Source organism: Strigops habroptila, chromosome 9 (genome assembly GCF_004027225.2).
Source record: "Strigops habroptila isolate Jane chromosome 9, bStrHab1.2.pri, whole genome shotgun sequence".
NCBI lineage: Eukaryota > Metazoa > Chordata > Aves > Psittaciformes > Psittacidae > Strigops > Strigops habroptila.
Window position 1 is genome coordinate 35,906,675 of NC_044285.2, and position 19,240 is coordinate 35,925,914.

Genomic DNA, 19,240 nt, shown 5'->3' on the forward strand with positions numbered 1-19,240 from the left:
GACAGAACAATAAAGCCACGTATTCCTAGTAAAGGACTACAGTTAATCACCCTTCTCCACAGAGATGAAAACATTGGTACCTCAGATTCCTCCGTGAAACAAGAGAAGGTAAGCAATCATTTGACACAAGTGACTATTTCAAATATACTTGTGTGTCCACTGGTGGTACTATATAACTGGTGGGGTGTTTTTTCAGACTAAGATTATTACTTAACAACTCAGTGAAACCATTCTCCTATGTTGATAATGAGTGAGGGAAAACCAGTTTTGCCTAGTAAACTTGTAACATTTTCCTACAAGCTGTCTCTCACCCATATGAGTGCTGATGGCAATATGTTCCAGAATTTTCTCTCAAATAACATGGAACAACGAAGGCAAATTATTTTTCTGCACTGCAAAAGCAAAATTGAAGATGTCAGCTCCTGTTTGTATCCCACAAGCAGCTCATCTGGAAGATCTGATAGGAAGAATTTCCTTTTAATGAGTAAGAGAGAAATGCTAATATGAATATGCTGTAATTACACAGGATAAAAATCTACCCATCCCAAGCTGTACAATGATAGATATATATATTCAGTCTATTCAGAGTCAGCTTAAAAGGCAAATGACTCCAGTAAAGTCTGTGTCATATAAAGGACAAGATACAGCAGGAGGAGGAGCAAAAATGAGTGCAGCAATCAATGTGATTACATATACATCTGGATTGCATTCAACCTTTTTTCTGCCTTATAATACATTCACTTGCTTGTGCTATCCTGCTATGCTACACCCCATTTCAGACAAATAATAAAAACATCAAGAAGAATAATCAAGTAATTTAACTTGCAGTCATAGCACAAACCCTTGCCAGGCAAAAAGAGAGAAAAACTGATTAAATCCATATATTGATAAAACAGAAGTTCATTAAGTGTTCAGGCAGCAGGTTGTTGAAGCAGCAGAGAAATTAGATGTCTGTATATTTCTCTAATCGAGGTATGCTAAAAACTCCACACATTTCATAAAACTGGACATTCAGTATTGTTTATAGTATTCTATAAACTGTTAGGTAAGTAATTTTAGCAGAAAAAATAGATATAGGTGCTACAAAAGGGAAGTGTATCTAGTCTCGATGCTTCCATTTCAGTTTCACTGGCTTTTTGATGATTAGTTGCACACTACTTGTGTTGACTTGAAAGAGTTATTCTGGATAAGAACCTTTGTATTTTGGGCTATTAAAAAAATGCTCCAGCAAAAAACTCATCTGCTTACAATCCATTTAGCTCCTGAAAGGAGACGGAGTTGTTGTTTAACGATTACTATCTTGCAGAGAACTCTAATGTTAGATATTATCTCCTTAACTGCTGGGATCAAAACTACAAACATTGGTTTGAATTACTAGTGTGAACATACCTACCTCTCTAGATACCTAGTAATGAAATGCCGAATGAAATCAGACCCAAGTCATACCTCAATACCTACTGAAGTCAAAGAGCAAGCGTAGCTGCATCTTACTGGTTTCTATCAAAACAACCCACAGCAAGGCTGGGCATTTTCCAGTCAGCTATTATTTTTTCCAGAGCTACATTAGTTTTTTATTTTAGTGTGCTGAAAATGTAAGTAGAACAATAAGGGGTGAACACAACCTCTGCTTTCAGAATGTTCTTCAAATCCCACTTATTTTCACATAGTAAAATCCATCAAATAGTCAGATGGTGTAAACATCAACAATTCATTACCTCCTATATACTGTCCTTGTATGGATTTTACATCCACCCTCTGCTGAGGACTCAACAGACATAACAGAATACGTATGGTAAAACAAATACATAGTAAAAGGGAAAAATTAAAATATCTCACTGTTAGGTAACAGAGATTTGGTGAAGCTTGCAAGGAATGGCATGTGGAAACAACTGTAGTGATCATATAATAAAAATATATAATGTCTGGATAGATGAAAAGATAAAAGAAAAACAAATACTGAGCTTATCTTGAATGATTCTGAGGTGGAGTGACATATCACAAGCAAAGCAGTCATGGATTTGCAATAACAACAAACAAATAAAAAGCTCTTATATTAATGGGAAAATAATAGACCAACAGCAAACAGAATTTTTATTCTTTTTATATAGCTTGATTACCTATTTTCAATGTCACCTGATGACTTTCTGATCTCTAGGACATGGCATTCAGTATTCTATAGTGTATGCCTGAATTCAGATGAGCTCATTATGCATAAAATATTCTAAGGTGACTATGGAAACACATTTGTGTTCCCTGTATTGACCTTCTTTTGGAAATGAAAGCTTTTCACAGTGTTCTCCATTAGAGAAACTCCAATGGAAGACTTTCAGAAAACCTTAAGGAACACCTCTGCGTTTATAGCAACAATAACAATCTTCTTGTGGTTTCTTAGGACTTTTGAAATATGTCAGCCTGATGAATGTAGGATTTTAGGCAACAGGTCTAAACTTGGAGAGTTTATTACCAGAAAAAGCAGATATGGCTCATAGCAATTTTCATCAACACATCTAGAAAGATGTTCTCATTTTGCACTAATAGACAGTAACTACTATACAAAGATATAGGCAAGAATCCAACCATGACAAGCGACAGAACTCCTGTGCAAACCACAAAACAAAATTTGAAATCTGTGAAGTGATTAAGAAAAATGCTTCCCTTGTGACAGAGGTGTATGTATCATATGAACAGTTTTATGTGTGCAGAAGGAAGAACAGTAGCCCTGGAAAGGAAGAGAACATGATGACAAGAATACAATTTCTATTTATGTAGTGCATTTTCACTGTCTCTATCCACTAGTCTTTTGTCATCCAGTAGAAGCAAGGCATAACCTACAGATGGATCATGCAGCCATGCATATTTGGCTCAAAGGTGTGTCAGCTCGTGTTTGTTAGCAAGTCAGCCAGGAGGCACATGTGGCAGAAGCATAGGATGGGATCAATACAGGCATATGTTAAAGAGAGCAAGTCAGTCTGTGTGGGGGCAGTTTGTGTCTGTGTACAGCTCTGTGGGCAGTGTGCCTACAGTAACGATGGTCTGTGCACTGCTGGTTTTCTGGTCTACCATTTAACAGGGTTGCTCTAAGAGGTAGTATGCCTATATGCCAATTTTTAGAAATAATTCAGACCCCATTTTTACATTAGACTAGGTTCACTGAAACTCTAATAGGACAGTAAGGGAAGGTAAGAGAAAACAGTTATTTTGGATGATTTCTCTTCACCAAAGATAGCACATTTTCCTTTTTAAAAATTACTTACAACTAAATAGTTTTCATCCATCCTCTGTGTAAAATATTAGATCATGCTTCAGCTTTTAGTTGTTCTGGTTATGCACAAACAATTAAAGAAATCAGAATAACAAGCAAAAAAGAACAACCAAACTGCAGGTTATCGGTTTCGGATGTGAAAGTTTCTATAGCACCAAAGACCAAGTATAGTGGTCTATATAAAAGGAGTATATTTGAATCTTTCTATATATTTTGTTACTATTTTAGCTCCAAATATTTGAAAACTGTGCTGATCTTACTTTCTTGTTCATTCTCTAATATTTCAAATTACATGTTTTCAATGTAAATTGTTCTTGTACATTTGAGCACTTTGCTTCCTTCAGTACATACTAAAATGAATATAAAACTTTTGTCTTTATGAGCTTGTAGAGTCAGGGGGCAATGATCTCAATTCCCACTCACCTCACCCCCAATTCCAGTAACTTAAGTAACTTACTTAGATTGCAGTGCTCCACAATTATGAAATCCAAGATCGTCTCAGGGTTATTTTTCAGTATGTATGGTAGCCAGCAATGTTGTTTTGGAATTGTGCTGTTCCACAGAGGTGCTTGTCCTCATGTGCACAAAGATGACAGCTCTGGTCATCTTCCTTGCAACTCTCATTTATATTAAATCTCACTCCTGGACTGACCAAATGAGAATCTCATATTTGATTTTGATTTGAAATGGTAATTTCATAATTCTAAAACTTTGGGGAAAATTTGAAAAGGCAAACCTGCATTTAGCCAAAACTTCAAGGAATATTCCAGCATTCAGATTGAATATTTTTTAGTAACAGTTCTGATTCAAAGGCCATTTCATAACTTTTAAGATCAAATTAGTTATTTTTTAATTCTAACCGTACAAAATATTTTATCTACTTATGAACCTCATGTCAGAAAAATATGGTCTGGATTTAGTTGTTAGGCTTAAGACTACTTTTGTAGCTAAAATTACAAAGCAATATTTATTTTACAAAAGAGATGTATAGATGTCAGAGCCCAACTTTACTAAATTTTTTATCAGGTTATCATATGTACTATTTCCTGCATGCCACATCCCCCACCCCCTTCACTTCCCATCTACCCTTCCTCAGTATACTTCTTGATACACATGTTGCATCTAGACTTCTCATTTGTTCTTCAAAGCATAATTGCAAAGCTGAGGAAAAGAAATAAAAAATAATAGCAAAGCTCCATATGCAGCAATTCAATGCCTAGCAACCTGTGATAGACTGAAGGAAGAAATCACAAATTATCTGCAAGAGGCAGTTGGAACAAGGGCTTGGGGTAAACAGACACACAAACAACATGTCAGCCATGATAAAGAGTGTAAATTTGAACAGATGTCACTTCCAGAGCAGCAGCAGGCAGATTAAACAGAATTGGCTTTGGATGAAATCCAAGGAAGAGCAAGAAAATACGACGCTTTTGCCCTAAGCTCTTTCAGAAATCTAGTCTCTAGAAGCTCTTTTCTTTAGTAATCCTAATTGAGGCAGGCTAAAAATAGGAAGAGACTTCAAGAAAGCCAGTTTAAAATAAATACATTTATTACACGTACACATTGTTCTGCAAATACTCATTTTCAGACAAAAAGAAGAAAACGCCCTATCTGCTATGAAAAATAATTGCTAAATAAGTAGCCTTCAAGTTGTAATAATTTATGGTAATACAGATTTCATCAACATGCTCTTAGTGCTTAATGAATCTAGAGCAAGTCTGTGAAACAAAAAATAATGTTGCAATTCTCCAAATTAAAGAATAGTCATTACAAATTTTTGTTGTAGCTGTTGTTTCTTGAATAATTCTCATTACTAGTGGTTTATGAAAGTATATTTTAAATGACTGTTCCTTCTTACTTGCACGTATCAGTTTATCATAAATGAAGTACATCAATAGAAAAAGAGAGAATACAGAACAATTGAAAACCTGAGTGAAGGAATAACAGACTTGTCTATTTGTATTTCCCCTAAAAACATTCTAAATAAACTTTACTCTGTAATTCTCCTTAGTTACATCATTATTTTAATTTGCAAATCCCTAAGAATGATCAATTATATTTAAGTCTGTAGCACATAAATTTGTGTGTTGGGTTTGTTTTGGCTTGGGGCAGGGCAGGGGGGAATGGTGTTTGGTGTTTTTTTCCCTAAGAATGCAATGTCTCCTTGGCTTTGAGTACCAAACAATGACACAAGACTTTATTCCAATGGCTGTAAGTTTAATGAAGACATCACCAGAAGAGTTCTCGTGTATTCCCTTCTTAAGTGTACAATTATTCTCTTAATTTCAAATCATAAACCATTAATAAGCCTGAATTAATCCATCATCATCATTACTATTATTACCTTTGACTGTTAGACAAAAATAAAGGACGAAAACAAATTTTTGAGAAGTTGTAAAATAAAGAAATACATCACAGAGGTAGAATAACAAACCAACTGAATCTTCGATTATTATTACTGAGATTAACCATACGACTCAGGATTACACCTTTGGTTCCTTAAAGAGACCTGATTTCAGTATGGCCAACAGAACAGCGTAACTATTTTTATGAAAGCAAAATGAATGGCAGGTTATTAATTCTCAGATTAATTAATATCAACTTTCCTAGTTAATGCTCCATATGGAAGAGATAAAATCACACACGTTGTTTAATATGCACAACAGATGCCATCTCCACACATCTGAATAGCGTTTTCATATTTGTCAGTCAGTATTTCAAACTGAAACATTGCAGGGTTTTTCTAAGTCAATAATGCAAGCCCACAAAATTAAAATGCACTACTTGTGTCAAACACAACAAAATCATTGTTTGTTTATGTTTAAGGTGATAATAAAAAAAGATTAACGATACTGCTGGATAATGAAACAATCTGCCACAAGGCAAGCTACAGCATATAGAGTGAAGCTCTAGCAACAGTCCTAAGGATAACTTCAGCTTTCTCCCGAACACCTTATTTTCTCCCAAACACATCGTTTTATTACCAGGTGACATTTTTGCATGTTGATTTTCATGCACTGCTTAAAGGTCAAACAGTTAATCTACCTCTGTAAGGAAAGTGCATTCCTCTGAAGAGATTTCTAGAGGACATCGAATCAATAAGAGTCATCAGACTCAACAAGAATAAAATCCTTCACTGTTCTCAAGGCAAAAGCTTACACCAGTCCCAAAGAAATTGGATACACCTCATGAAAAAAAACCATCAGACATCACGCAGCATTAAAAAGTAGCTGCCTCTATAGCTGAGCACAGGTGTAAAATATTTTTATATCATGAATTCAGAAGAAAATCTTATTCAGTGTGGAACCTGGAAAAGTATAGGTTTCACCATATATATTCACATTGCCGTTTCATTTCTAAGTAGCAAAGGAGCAAGTGAGGAAAAAATTGAACTTACCACAATAATTGGTAATTGAATTACCGCTGGAATTTTCTGTGGTGTGTTCCTCAGTTCTCAAATGACATGACACAAACCCCTCCACATTTCTGCTGGAGGTATAAGAGAGAAAAAAGGATCCGCAATGAGAAGAGCATAGGTCTAGCTGTACACTTTATCTTTGCTCAGTTAATACAACGTAGTACACCCATTTCTTATCTTCTTAAGGGAACTACCACTTGTCCTGCACACTGTGGCTTAAGAAGTTCATTAGGGGCACCTCAAATGAAAGTAAAATACTGAATTCTGGAAACTAGCGGCAAGTGATTTCAAAAAGGTGTTTGGGTTTGAATGTCACTGGCTTGTAAGAAGGCTGCTTGTGAGTGCACTGGTTTAGAATGGGATTCAAAAGCATTGGTCTTGCCTTCCTACCTCTGACACAACTGTGTATCAGTTTTCCATTTATAACATAGAAGTAATAGTACCCTTTTTTAGTTTTTTCCATAGACCAGGAACACTTCAAGATAGTGTCTGCATAAAGACAGGAACTGCACATATAAATATATACACGTGCATAAAATAAAACTCATCTTAATATCCTAATCTCACTTAAAGCTACCAGGCACCTCTATAGCATGAATGGAAGCATTGCAAAAATAAAAATAAGAGGATAATCAGAACTTAGGTTTTGACCTTCACTATACGTGCAAAAATTAGTGCTTGAAAGGGAGGGAGGGTTGAAAATTACATGGGAGTATTGAATCTTCTACGAGGACTGCTGTTTAGTATCTTTCTGCATGTACAGAATAGCAGTGTTTATGATGTTTTTCTTCTGAAGGAAATAAAATGGAAAAAAGGAGAAAATAAGGAAAACAGACTAAAAGAATGAAGTAGTTAGGGAAAGGTAAGAGAGAAACTGAGAAAAAGAAAAAAGTAAAAACCCAGTGAAATACAGAACTGAAAGACTGCATTATACAGACAGCACTAGAGTGTAATTATTTGATATGTTGGAAAATAATTATTCAAGCCATAGCAAAACAACACAGCTGCTTGGTCTGTATCATGCCTTGATGAATTCAACTAGACAGTGACATTGTGATTTCTATCTTTTATGTTGAAGTTATGGTACATACATTTTTAATTTTCAGTCCTGTTTCAGCTAATCTAGGATAAATCTCAATTATTACTCTGCCTAACTTGCTTTCAACTCCAGGAATATAAAATCCATAGTGGATAGGCTTTGATGCTTTTTGTTTCTATGATAATTGCTTTTAATTACCATTTTGTTTGCCAGGTCTCTTCAATGAAATTTAAAATGCAATTATTTTCCACTCAAATACAGACTAATTTGAACTATTTATATTTTGATGTAATTAAGGTAAAACTAATCATGATATATAAAACATTTTTTTATATTTCCTGACAAAATATTATTTATTTTTGTATTCTCATTTCATTCATCATTCATTTTGAAAATGTTGTCAGAGCTTTTATTGCATCTAATGATTGATTTATATGTATTGTAAAATTGTTGCAAGAATGTTTCCTAAACAAACCTATCTTTCCAATTACTTTATACTATTTGGAGCAGATTTTTTTCTCCTTTTCTAATTAATGTCTTAAATAAATTAGACTTCTCTGGAGATGAAACAAAAATACAGATCAGACAGATAACACAGACTGGAGGAAAATTTTGTTTTCCTTTCTGCATCCTCCCCATACATCCACCCGTCAACATAAACACCATTGCATTCCGGTAACTGCTCTATACCTCAACCCTGCTGCAGAATAAGCCTCAAAACAGTCACCAGGTTTACAGATATCTGAAATCTGAGCTAACAGAGGACTGTGAAAAAGGTGTGGAAGAAAGATATCCCAAATTCCAGACATTTGGAGAGACACAAGCTTCGGATATGACCTTGTAGACAATGGAAAAGTGAATGTATAGTCTTTAATAGAATTCAGCATAGCAAAAAAAAAAAACTCTCATACACACAACAAAGTTCTTTAAAATCTTCCAGAAAATACTCCTTCACTATTGTAAATTCAGTTGTAATCTAACTTGTCTTCCCCACAAGTGCATTTTGCACTGCAATAGACTAAAGTTCATATCATGAAACCCATGTTCTCTTCTCCTAAGCTTAAACAAGAGAGGTATTCCAACCCTACCCTTTGATAATTTTAAGGTTTGCCCTTTGGAAAACTTACACAGCTCAACTTTGTGACTGAAAACATTTGTGGATTTAGGCTAAATTAAACTGACACAGCTTTTTCCCGTTTCTCATATTTTGAGGAATCCAGTCCCAGGGTGAGCTTAAGGGTGCAGTTCCACAAGAATGTAAGTAAATCTAAATTTTGGGCCCTCTCAGTCCCCCTTCCTCTCCACACCTCACCCTTTCCCAACTAAGTGCTTTTTGCCCAATCAGCTTCCTGAACTGGCTCACTACTGTACCGCTAACATGAGTTGAAGCTGTTCTTCCCTCCTCCCTAGCTTCACTGCAGGCTCCTCCTCCCTCTCCCTCCCTTTTATCCAGCACTAGCAATCATGAGACTAGCAGATAAGCCAGACAGAGAAGCAGATTCAGCTGAAAATCCCATCAGAAGTATCCCAAACTCCAGATCAGTTTTCAGACATTCCACCTTATGAAGAATTGGGTATGGATAATGAAACAAGATCATCTAAAATCACAACAGTAAAACAGAAAAAAACCCATCCCTTTTAAACAGCAGAAATGATAAAATATTGAATTGTAACAGGATCCTTATTATACAAATATAACTCTTTCCAGGCTCACAAAGAAAGTCAAAATGAATTTCTCAGTTAATGAATACCTAGACATAAATATCAGGCCTTGTGAGCAATGCAGTATAACCAGTATCAAGTCATCCTTTCTTGTCAGGAAGTTAATCGGTATTAATAGTCCACTATTCAGTGAAATTTTACTATGGAAAATATACAGTACAAGGGCTAATATGCCTCTGATTACAGTATTTTTCCTGATGAAAGTAGCAGAGAAAGTCCACAACCTAGAAGTTTATACCTTCTGTGAGAGGAAACTTGGGTAGAATAACATAGGAATAATGGAGACATTTCCTTTTCAGTATACAACAAATAGAGACAGAGACTATTGGATGAAAGGACACAGAAGCAAGATGAAAGTATACCATGGTTTTCATAGTGGTTTATTCCCATAATAAAAAAAAAAAAACCAAACCCAGACTAAATTAACTACATCAGCTGAAATGGCAACTATTGTACAAATGTTTTGATCAGGCTTCCCAGAGTGGTCTCCTTAAAATCATTAGTGCCTTAGAAACTTCAGCTAAAATATTAAGGCCATACACTGGAGGGAGTATATTCTCCTGCTTCCTTATGGTCCAACACTCATAAAGCAGCTGTGCCTAAAAAGCTAGTCTATCTTACTAAAAATTTTACTCAATCAAGTGCTCAGTTTTAGCTGTCTAACTACTAAGGACTATTTCTAAGAGTGCACACCTGCAGTTATATAAGGCCATAAGACTCAACTCTGCAGCACGGTTTCTTTGCATCTGTTAACACAATTCTGCTGCACTGAAATTTCCTGGAGTTCTGGAGGCCCTTTCTATGCCACCATGTAATCTCACACAGCCCAGTCCTGCAGCTGGCCAGGTGCAGGGCTGCAGGCAGCCCCCATGCAGTCCATAAAGCAGAGGCACAGCGGTAATAGCTTCCTGGTGGTGCCAGCTGGCAGAAGATGAGCGTGATGGTAAGAACAATCCCTGTGAGGGCTGCCTCTCTCCTGACCTGCCAAAAGCCACAACAGCAGATGTAAAGTTTATGAGGTTACTCTCCTAAAGGCCATCTGGCTGCTGTGGGTACATCAGAGCAGCACATCCTGGCTTACAGCGCTCTGCCACCAGCTTCTCCAGGTCAGTCCCAGCATGAAGAGTTTTGGACCATTCTGAGTCTAACAAAACAGAGAATGAGCCGAGAAACAGTGATGCCAAACAGGTACATAATCTGGAACAAGCACCTCCCCCTTCATCCGCTTTCTTTGTGATGTTTGGGGCTCAAATCTCACCTCTCATTTTATATTCTTAGGGCTTACACCATAAAAGGAACGAATGACAGATGTTCGAAATTTTTAAAACTAGGAATAATGAGTTTGCCTTTTTCACAGTTTAAAATACTATGTGCCATGACCTGCATTCAGCCTTAAAGATAACTTCACTAAGGAGACAGAAATCCTTTTCCTTAGAGCAGATAAGGAATATCAGGTTGAACAACAAATCTAGATCTGACAGCCCAAAAACCTCTTCTATTACTTGTATACAGCCATAATTGTTGTAATTTTCATGTGAAAAGCAGGTTACGGTTAAGATTATGTGTGTGCCACACAATAAGGACATGGAATGAAAATTCTGTTCCTATGGCCCAAAAGGAGTCCCGCAGCAGATGAGATTCAGCCAGCCCTTGAGCAATCCATTGTACCGAAAACCACAACAAAAACTTACAGGTTTCATGCAAGGAACACCTTCTGACAATGTTATTTTTTTTCCCTGATTTTTCATGCAGAAATTAATATCAAATACATTTCAGCAATCACCCCCTCTAATACATCATAGCAATAATTTTAGTGTATTCACTAAAGATGTTTCCTCAAGTTTTCAAGGTCCTCAGAGTTCAAGAGGTATGTTCTATACTTTAAATGTTACCTCGAGTTTTAGACTTATTACTAGATCTCATTATATTTTCCATATATGAGTACATCTCTTAAAGTTTACATTAAATTTTAAATAACTAGAGTTTTGAAAGGTCAAATAAATAATGAGGTATGTCACTACAACAGGAAATATGTTCACTGTTTTGCCACAAGGTTTTCTAATTCAGTTACTTCTGGAAGAAAATCGTTTGCTGTATTGACTTGCTGCATTAAATTCTCATCATGCTTATCATTACAGAATATACAGTATAAAACAATGTTAGACAGAAGCATAACAAAATCTGTAGCGATGCTTTAGACCTGATAACCTCTTCTCAGAAATTAAAACATGCTTAAATATTTAAGACTAGTACTTCACCATCACCAGAATGAGTCCTACAGCATTTTATAGTCCCTTTATTGTTGCTTGCTAATTGGTGACAACAGTGGAGATTGACGCCTGGGTTCCATGCCTAAGATTCTAGAGGATACTAAATTTTTTTCGCTGTGTGACCACACTGCCCAGAAATTGATACTATCCTAATTTAAAAGGTACTGCTTTCTTTTCCAGCATTCTCCTCCTCCTCAGCCATTGCTGACACACCAGGTACCCTAACACACAACTGGTGCTCTGCTCCACTAGTGATACGAACTGAAACAGAAAAGCCACTAAATATTTGTTCCAGGTAAGTAGCACAGCATCATGGTGTTTCATATCCAGTGATTTGATACCTTCTTCATTATATTATATAATCTCCTATCAGCCAATAACTTTTTTATATTAGTTTTACACTTCATAAATGCTTTGTAACTTTTCTAACTGAAATACGCACTTGAGAGGAATTTATCGTTAGCAGAATCTCTTCAGTTTTGTGCATTAAGCCATTTAAGTGAAAAAAAACCACATGACCTACTCTTAGGTCACAATGACATAATTGTACAATACGTGTTTGTACCAGGTTTCTGTGAGACCACAAATAAATGGTCAGGTCTAGACACTTGTTAGTCTTGTTAATTTGCCTCAACCTTTTCCAGATACAGCTGTATTTCTCTTACACAGTGAAATAGCCGAGTCTCCCATTTTACATGCTGGCATAGTGTTGCATTAGCTTGCAGCACTGTCATCTGAAGCTCAGAGTCTTACACTAAGTTGAATCCGTAAGAGCCCAATTAGGATGCTACAAGTAGATGAATGAATGTCTTGACACTAAAGTCCAATAATTTAAATCAAGATCATGTCCAAAATGATTCATGCAAGAATAAATGGATGCCTCTCTATCTGTAGTAGAGACTTGCAACTTTACTCTCTCACTCCCCAGGCCTAGGGTTACCAGGTTGGACATTCTGAGGAAGAGTTTCTCAGACTCCCTTGCAAGCTGTTCTGTTATTTTGGAGGACTAATCTGAGCTCACACTTCAGTAATTCTGGATTAGACTTGAACCTTTCTGTGCAGTGGAAGCTTCATTTAAAAAAATCTTCCCAGTCCCATTTGAATACTGTAATCACTGTACCAATGAATATTCTGAGGACCTCTCTGTCTTTGTTATACAAAAACCAGGCAAGCAAGTATTGTAAATTCTCAGGTGAAACTGTTTCACAAGGCAGGAAGCTAAAGTACTTGTTTGACCAGGTTAGTGCAACTCATCCTTTCTCTTTTTTTCTTTTAAAAACCTTTTCCAGAAGCAACTCCCTGCACAATTAAATTGGCACTTCTTAGTAATTGATCAGCAAGAGACTGAGGATTGCATTTCACGGCATGTTATCTGTCAGTCAGCAAGCATTTCAATACTTATTTCTGAGAAACTACTGCTTTGAATATGAGTATGCATATATATTTCCAGGATAAAAACGCCTTATGATCAACCAAACTTCCATCAGCTAACTACTCTTACTTATGAAGCACCATAAAAAAAAGTATTAAGGTGGTTCTTAACTGAACACTCAGAGAGAGACTTAAGCAGTAGAAACCAGAGTCAAATCCCAATCTAAACCTTTTCCAAGTTTGGGTTGTTTGGAATGAAACCAAAGTTCTTCAGTTAGATGTTTTAAGAGTGTTCAGATGTCCTGAACTTGGCCATCTCATAAGCCAAATATATGTTAGCTTCTACTATCTATTATCTTTAGTACACGGTTTTACATTTTAATACTTTCAGTGTAGCTGTCTAAACAGTTTAACTCTCATAAAACTTCCCACTTACTAAAGCTGTTAGATTTACAGCTGGATAACATAAATTTAGCTCAGTTTTATGTTCTTTTTTTTTTTAATAATTCTCCACAGAAAAAATTCTTTTATGTTTTGCTTCTTTGCCATAATTGTGTAGAAGAGCCTTGAGGCAAATTAGAAATGTAATAATCAATAACTGAGTTTTATTAAGAGATTGAATTTAGATAGACAAGCAAACTGAACATGAATGTACCGATTTATTCTGCTACTCAACTTTCTGCATAAGATTTATTCAGAAAGATGCTGAGTGAGACAAAAAAGTTTGTATCGGTGAACAGTTTTTTCTGCTTCGGCATATTTGTAACTGTTTTCATTTTTTGACTCAGCTACAATATTCCAGAGATGAGATGACACTTTCAACCAATTCAGTAAGATTTTCTATGATCACAAGAGTGGCTATCCAATAATCTTGTCCCTTAGCAACTCCTGGGAAGCAACAACATTTCTGTGAATGACCAATATGCTGCCACTTGCTAAATGATTTTGAGGATAATGTAGAAGGAAGAGCAGGACTGAGATCCAGTTAAAAAACCCACCTCTTTTTCTACATCGCTAACTTCAGTGAACTTGGAACCAGAAAAATATAATCTAATTATTTAAGTGACTGAGCAGAAATAAGAGATAGAGAAACAGTTTTGGCACTGTCGTAAGTACAATAAATATCAGCATATATTAATATTTTGGTCTAAATAGCTTGAAAAAGAATAACACAACTGAAGGCTCAATCTCTGCTCTTGTAAAGTTACTGCAGTATATTCTAGGTGCATGAGAAGCACCTCAACAAATTGCATGAAGCTAAAAATCCCATGCTTGTAACAAAGCACAGCAACGTGCACTGTGACGAACTGGTTAAGGCTCAGTCTTCAATCAGCACCAAATTTTTCTTCCAACATAGCACGAAGACTCCCCAGAAGAGGTACCAGACCCCTTAGGAGAACAGATTAGATGGATTGATGTGAGGACATTAGTAAGAGGAGGAGACGAACAGAAAGACTCTTTCAGACAGGAGACCATACAGCCATACCTATCCTGGCTTCCAGAAGCGTTGCTGATTCTTTTTCAGCCCTCCAACCTCCCCAGAACCTGCTCTGCCACTACTATAAAACTGTCGGCAAATCATTCTGCTTTGCTGAGGCCACTCTCCTACACCTCAACAGCACTATAGTCAGTTCACAACAGCAAAGAGCTGAGCCTTCAATCAGGCTATCACTCAACTATGATGTAACATATTTAATCACAGGAAAGTTAAAAGAAACTATGCAAAGAGGGTATTGCTTTTCATCCTTTTTCAAACATGAACAAATTGCCTCACACTGCACCAGACCTGTCTAAACAGACCTGTATCTCTGGAAGAAAAGGACTGATGCAAAATAGGAAAGGCATAAATAGAAATAGATACATAATGCCCCGGTGAATGTTGATTTTATTTTATAATTAAAGTGATCAAATATTTCAAAGAAATGAAATCAAAAGAAAGGCGTGGTTTGAGCTAATATTTTTCTGACCTTTAAGAGTCTGTGATTAACAAATACTTCATTTAAAAGCAGAATCAATACCTGAATGCTTAACAGGAGTTTCTAGGCGATCATATTTAAAATTTTTAAACTAATGTAATACAAACTAATGGTGAATGCATGCTATAGATCCTTCTCTCCAAACACTTTCAAATGCTAGAAAAAATTCTAGAGATTCTGGGATCTCTAGGTCAGTCTTTTCATATCATCACTACGCCAGATAACATGGTAGCCACAAAAAATAACAGATCATACTATCTAGATAAGGGTGAAATAAGAAGGGTTCAGGAAAAAATATATAATTATTTTCTCAGTAAGATCTTAAAGTGACATTTCTTTCTGCATTTCTTTCTGTTTCCAACTGAGTTATTTTACCTCCTTAACATCACTGCATCAAGCAATACATCCATCCAAGTACAATCACTGTGAATATTTCACATCCTTTGTTTCAACTGATGAAAATCATTACACTCAATCTTAGCACAGATCTTGAAGTAGAGTCCCTGGATGGAGGTGTAGAGCTATCTGAAGTTATCTTGTTTGATACATAAAGGTAACAGTTTAGCTGAATTTTCATAGCAAATTGTACAATATACTGAATGGTTACATTAGGTAACCATATGGAAATGATACTTTTGGTGAGCTTTTGAATGTATTACCTGAATATAAGAATTATTCATTGATTTTCTCTATTTCCTTTATATGTTTTTCATAAATAATGTTTCAGTTCCATCTTCAATGTTCCACATTTAAGGCACTGTTATAGTATACAATCTGCTGTATTCAATTCATTTCGTCCAATTTTTCACTTCCAGCCTAGAAAATTCAAAGCCAGAGCTCTGACACATCAGTCACACAATCAGCTAAATTAGGCTACTCCAGTTGGTTTAACTGGCAACTTTCAAGCATGAAAAACAAAGCAGCAAGGTTTTAATGGTTTAAAGCCTCCAAAGTGGATCATAATACAAAATGTATTGCTCATCAGCTGGCATAGAAGGCAAGGAATGCCATATGCTTTCAGTTTCATTTCTGTTGTTTATCTTTAATACTAAATCCTAATGCAATACACTTTCTATTACCCTGCCATGTCAATCTTTTTTATGTGTAAGGGGGTCAGGAAAACAAGACAATATTGGTTTCAGTAGTCACAAGCCAATGCAGGCTCTACTAATTCCAGGACAGCTGAGAGCTATGGAGTAGTAAATTATATTTTTTCATGCATGAATTAGAAAGCACATAGTTAACAGTACAGTCAAAATACTTGTTTTGAGGGCTAACTATATGCTTGAAGTTAATGTTTAGAAAAATTTGAAAACAAAACAGCAATAGCTCAACCATATGCATGAGCAACTCAAGTTTCAAAATATCAATACAATAGTTAAGTCCAGCATATGTAACTACAGGTTAACTAGCAGCTGGAGAAAGGAGTTCCTGCTGTGGGGCACTGCATTCATAGACTTAGAATACTTTTTTCACTTAAAATAGGGGAAGACTGACAATGCTTTGGTGACAATGAGACCCCCACTGCAAAGCAAGAAGTCCGTGCTTATGAAAAGCCAGACTCCATTTGATCCTTCTCAATGGTTCCCATATCCTTACCAGGTTGCTGGTGTTCTCTTTAATCACACTCAATACAAACACAGACAAACATCTTTGTGGAGAAAGGCAGCAACTAGCATTAAATTGTAAAAGGCAAAATATTTTATTCCAACCACATTATGGATTAATAACACTAATCTCATCTTTGAAGTTAAAGATGAAGACACGAACACATTCAGCTAACTTTCTGAGGATCCCTTTGCCCTTACATTATCCTATTGGTCACCAACTTTTTCCTCTTTACAAGATGGTGGAGGTAACTTCTTCACGACAAGTGTTTTCATAAGTATGTATGCTACAGTTACCTTACAGAAGGTGTTAGATTGCTGCTTTGCTCCTCTTACTGTTTGTGTAGATTTTGAAGGACTATTTCTGATTTTATTGCAATCTCTTTTAGTCCTCTATCTTCCTCTGGACCTGAACTACCCATTGTGAACAAGAAAGATGCTGCAATATGACATGAAAAGAGCTTACAGAGGGAAGTCTGCCAGCTGGCCACTGTCCTGAAAACTCTCTGGGAACGACAGAAGGCAGCAAGCTGAATTGCTAAAAAGAATCATGGAGGAAGACAGAAAATGCAGCTTAATAGAGATGCTGTAGAAACTAAAGCAGGAAACAGAATAAATTGGATAAATCTGCTGATCACCAGGAAAATGGTCACCTAAAACTGTACTCAAACTCCAGACCTAAGAAATTAAACCTGAATCACAAAACCAGTAATTGTCTGGTAAGGAAATTGGAAGAGACTGTTGAGCACATCAAGGTCTGTATGTTCGGATGATGGAAAACTGGCAGATATGCAGCTGAATTAGGAGAAAAAGAGTTAAAAAGAAAGGAGATTTTGCTGAAAAGGAGCACATTAATTATCTTCTAGAGAGAATTAAGCACCTGCAGTCTTAGAACGCTTTGAACACAGCTTCACTGGGACAAGGTCAGAGAAACAACAGCTTTGTTCTCAGTTAAAACATAAAATAAAATAAAACTAAACAAACGAACAAAAAACCCCCAAACAAACAAACAAAAAAAAAAACCCAAACCCAAAACTACCCACAAAACAAGAAAACAAAAAAAACCAAACCCAGAACAAACCCAGAGCACCAGGTATTTGCATTTTCTGAAATGTCTGTTTTATTTTAGAAAAAGCATTAGAAATATAAATTAAAATGCAAATAAAAACCAAATCCTAACCCTCCTTATGTATCTGTGAAGTATGCATCAACTGAACAATTATAGTTGTCAAGTATGCTTAATATCTTCTAACTAAAATGAAGACCACAATCTAAAAGATTATTCTTGCCAAGGGGACATATCTACAGACAAAGATGACTTTCAAAGAACTTGCTAGAGGTGTCCGAGAGAGTTAGAGCTTCCTAGTAAAAAAATCTTGGCTTTGATGATTTTAAATAAGGCACTGATCTTACTCTAGGAGTTCATGACACAGCATTTTGTGTAGGTTTTACAGTCTTCTCTACTGCTGGCATTAAGATCACTAGCTAAGAAAGATTTCACTACATGTAAATGTGTTAAGGCATAGATTAAAGTTTAATTAACCAGATTAATGTTTTTCAGAGTCATCCTTGCAGGGAAAGCCTGTGTAATTGTAGATAAAAATATTTATATAATTTAAAAATTAGATTTCAAATAGTGCAGCAGGAATATAATTCTTTCTAGAAAGTTATTTCATTTTTAATCTTAAGGTAACAATACTCAATCCTGCCCAGCTGAGAAGTTCACTTTTTCAGAAAATACTTAATTCTTGGTGTAAAATCTTCACAGCTGTAGAATGTATCAAGATCCTTGGTAAATATTTAATAATTGTCTTCACTTAAAAATTTACTTATGGTCTGAATTTACGTAAATTCAACTTCTGCCTAAGGGGCCATATCATCCAAGAATCACAGAACACCTGAGGTCTGAATTGGCCTCCGGAGATCACCTACTCCATCTTGTCGGCTAAAGCAGGTTACCCAGGACTGTATCCCATTAGATTTTCGATTTCACCACGGGCTGTGACTCAATAACTTTTCAGGGCAACCTGTGCCAGTGCCCAACCGCCATCACGGGGAGGGGGGGGGGGGCGGAAAAAAAAACCACCCAAAAAAAGTTGTTTTCTTTTGCTTAAATGGGATTTCCCGTATTTCAATTTGTGACAGCTGACTCTTCTCCTGTCACTGAGCACCGCTGTGAAGAGCCTGCCTCCAGAATTTATTGCCTCCCGTTCAGTGTGTAAACACATTGATAAGATGCTACTGAGCCTTTCCTACTCCAGGTTAACCAACCCCAGCTCTCAGCCTCTTCCTGTATGCTCTACTCCCTTAGTTATCTTCCTGGCCTTTTGCTGTTCCTGTCCAGTATGTCCATGTCTCTCTCGAACTGGGGATCCCAGAACCGGAGATGATGCTCCAGTTGTAGTCTCATCAGTGTATTCATATAGTGCATATATATGTGCATATATTTGTGTTTATATGCCAGAATAAAATGCTCAAGAATGCTTTATCCAGTGTTATCCATAGAGGTTCACCTAAGCTCACTCTCTTCTGCATTTATCTAACGCAGTTGCAAAAGAGCTTTTGTTTCCGAAAC

General features: G+C 36.3%; 1 protein-coding gene and 1 long non-coding RNA gene across 10 annotated transcripts in view; one reads left to right on the forward strand and one right to left on the reverse strand.

Annotated features, from left to right (window-relative positions):
- TENM1 (teneurin transmembrane protein 1) overlaps positions 1-19,240 on the reverse strand; it is a 1,007,752-nt gene that overhangs the window by 655,133 nt on the left and 333,379 nt on the right. For 8 of the 9 annotated variants that reach the window (XM_030497214.1, XM_030497216.1, XM_030497215.1 and 5 more), the window contains exon 3: positions 6,660-6,748. The exons of the other annotated variant lie outside the window; for it this stretch is intronic. The gene's annotated coding sequence lies outside the window, so the exon portion shown is untranslated. The remainder of the gene's footprint in view (positions 1-6,659; positions 6,749-19,240) is intronic. 9 annotated transcript variants of the gene reach the window in all.
- Positions 41-17,399, forward strand: LOC115612660. Its single transcript, XR_003993106.1, has 3 exons — positions 41-108; positions 11,892-12,006; positions 17,055-17,399. It is a non-coding gene; the product is annotated as an uncharacterized LOC115612660 (long non-coding RNA).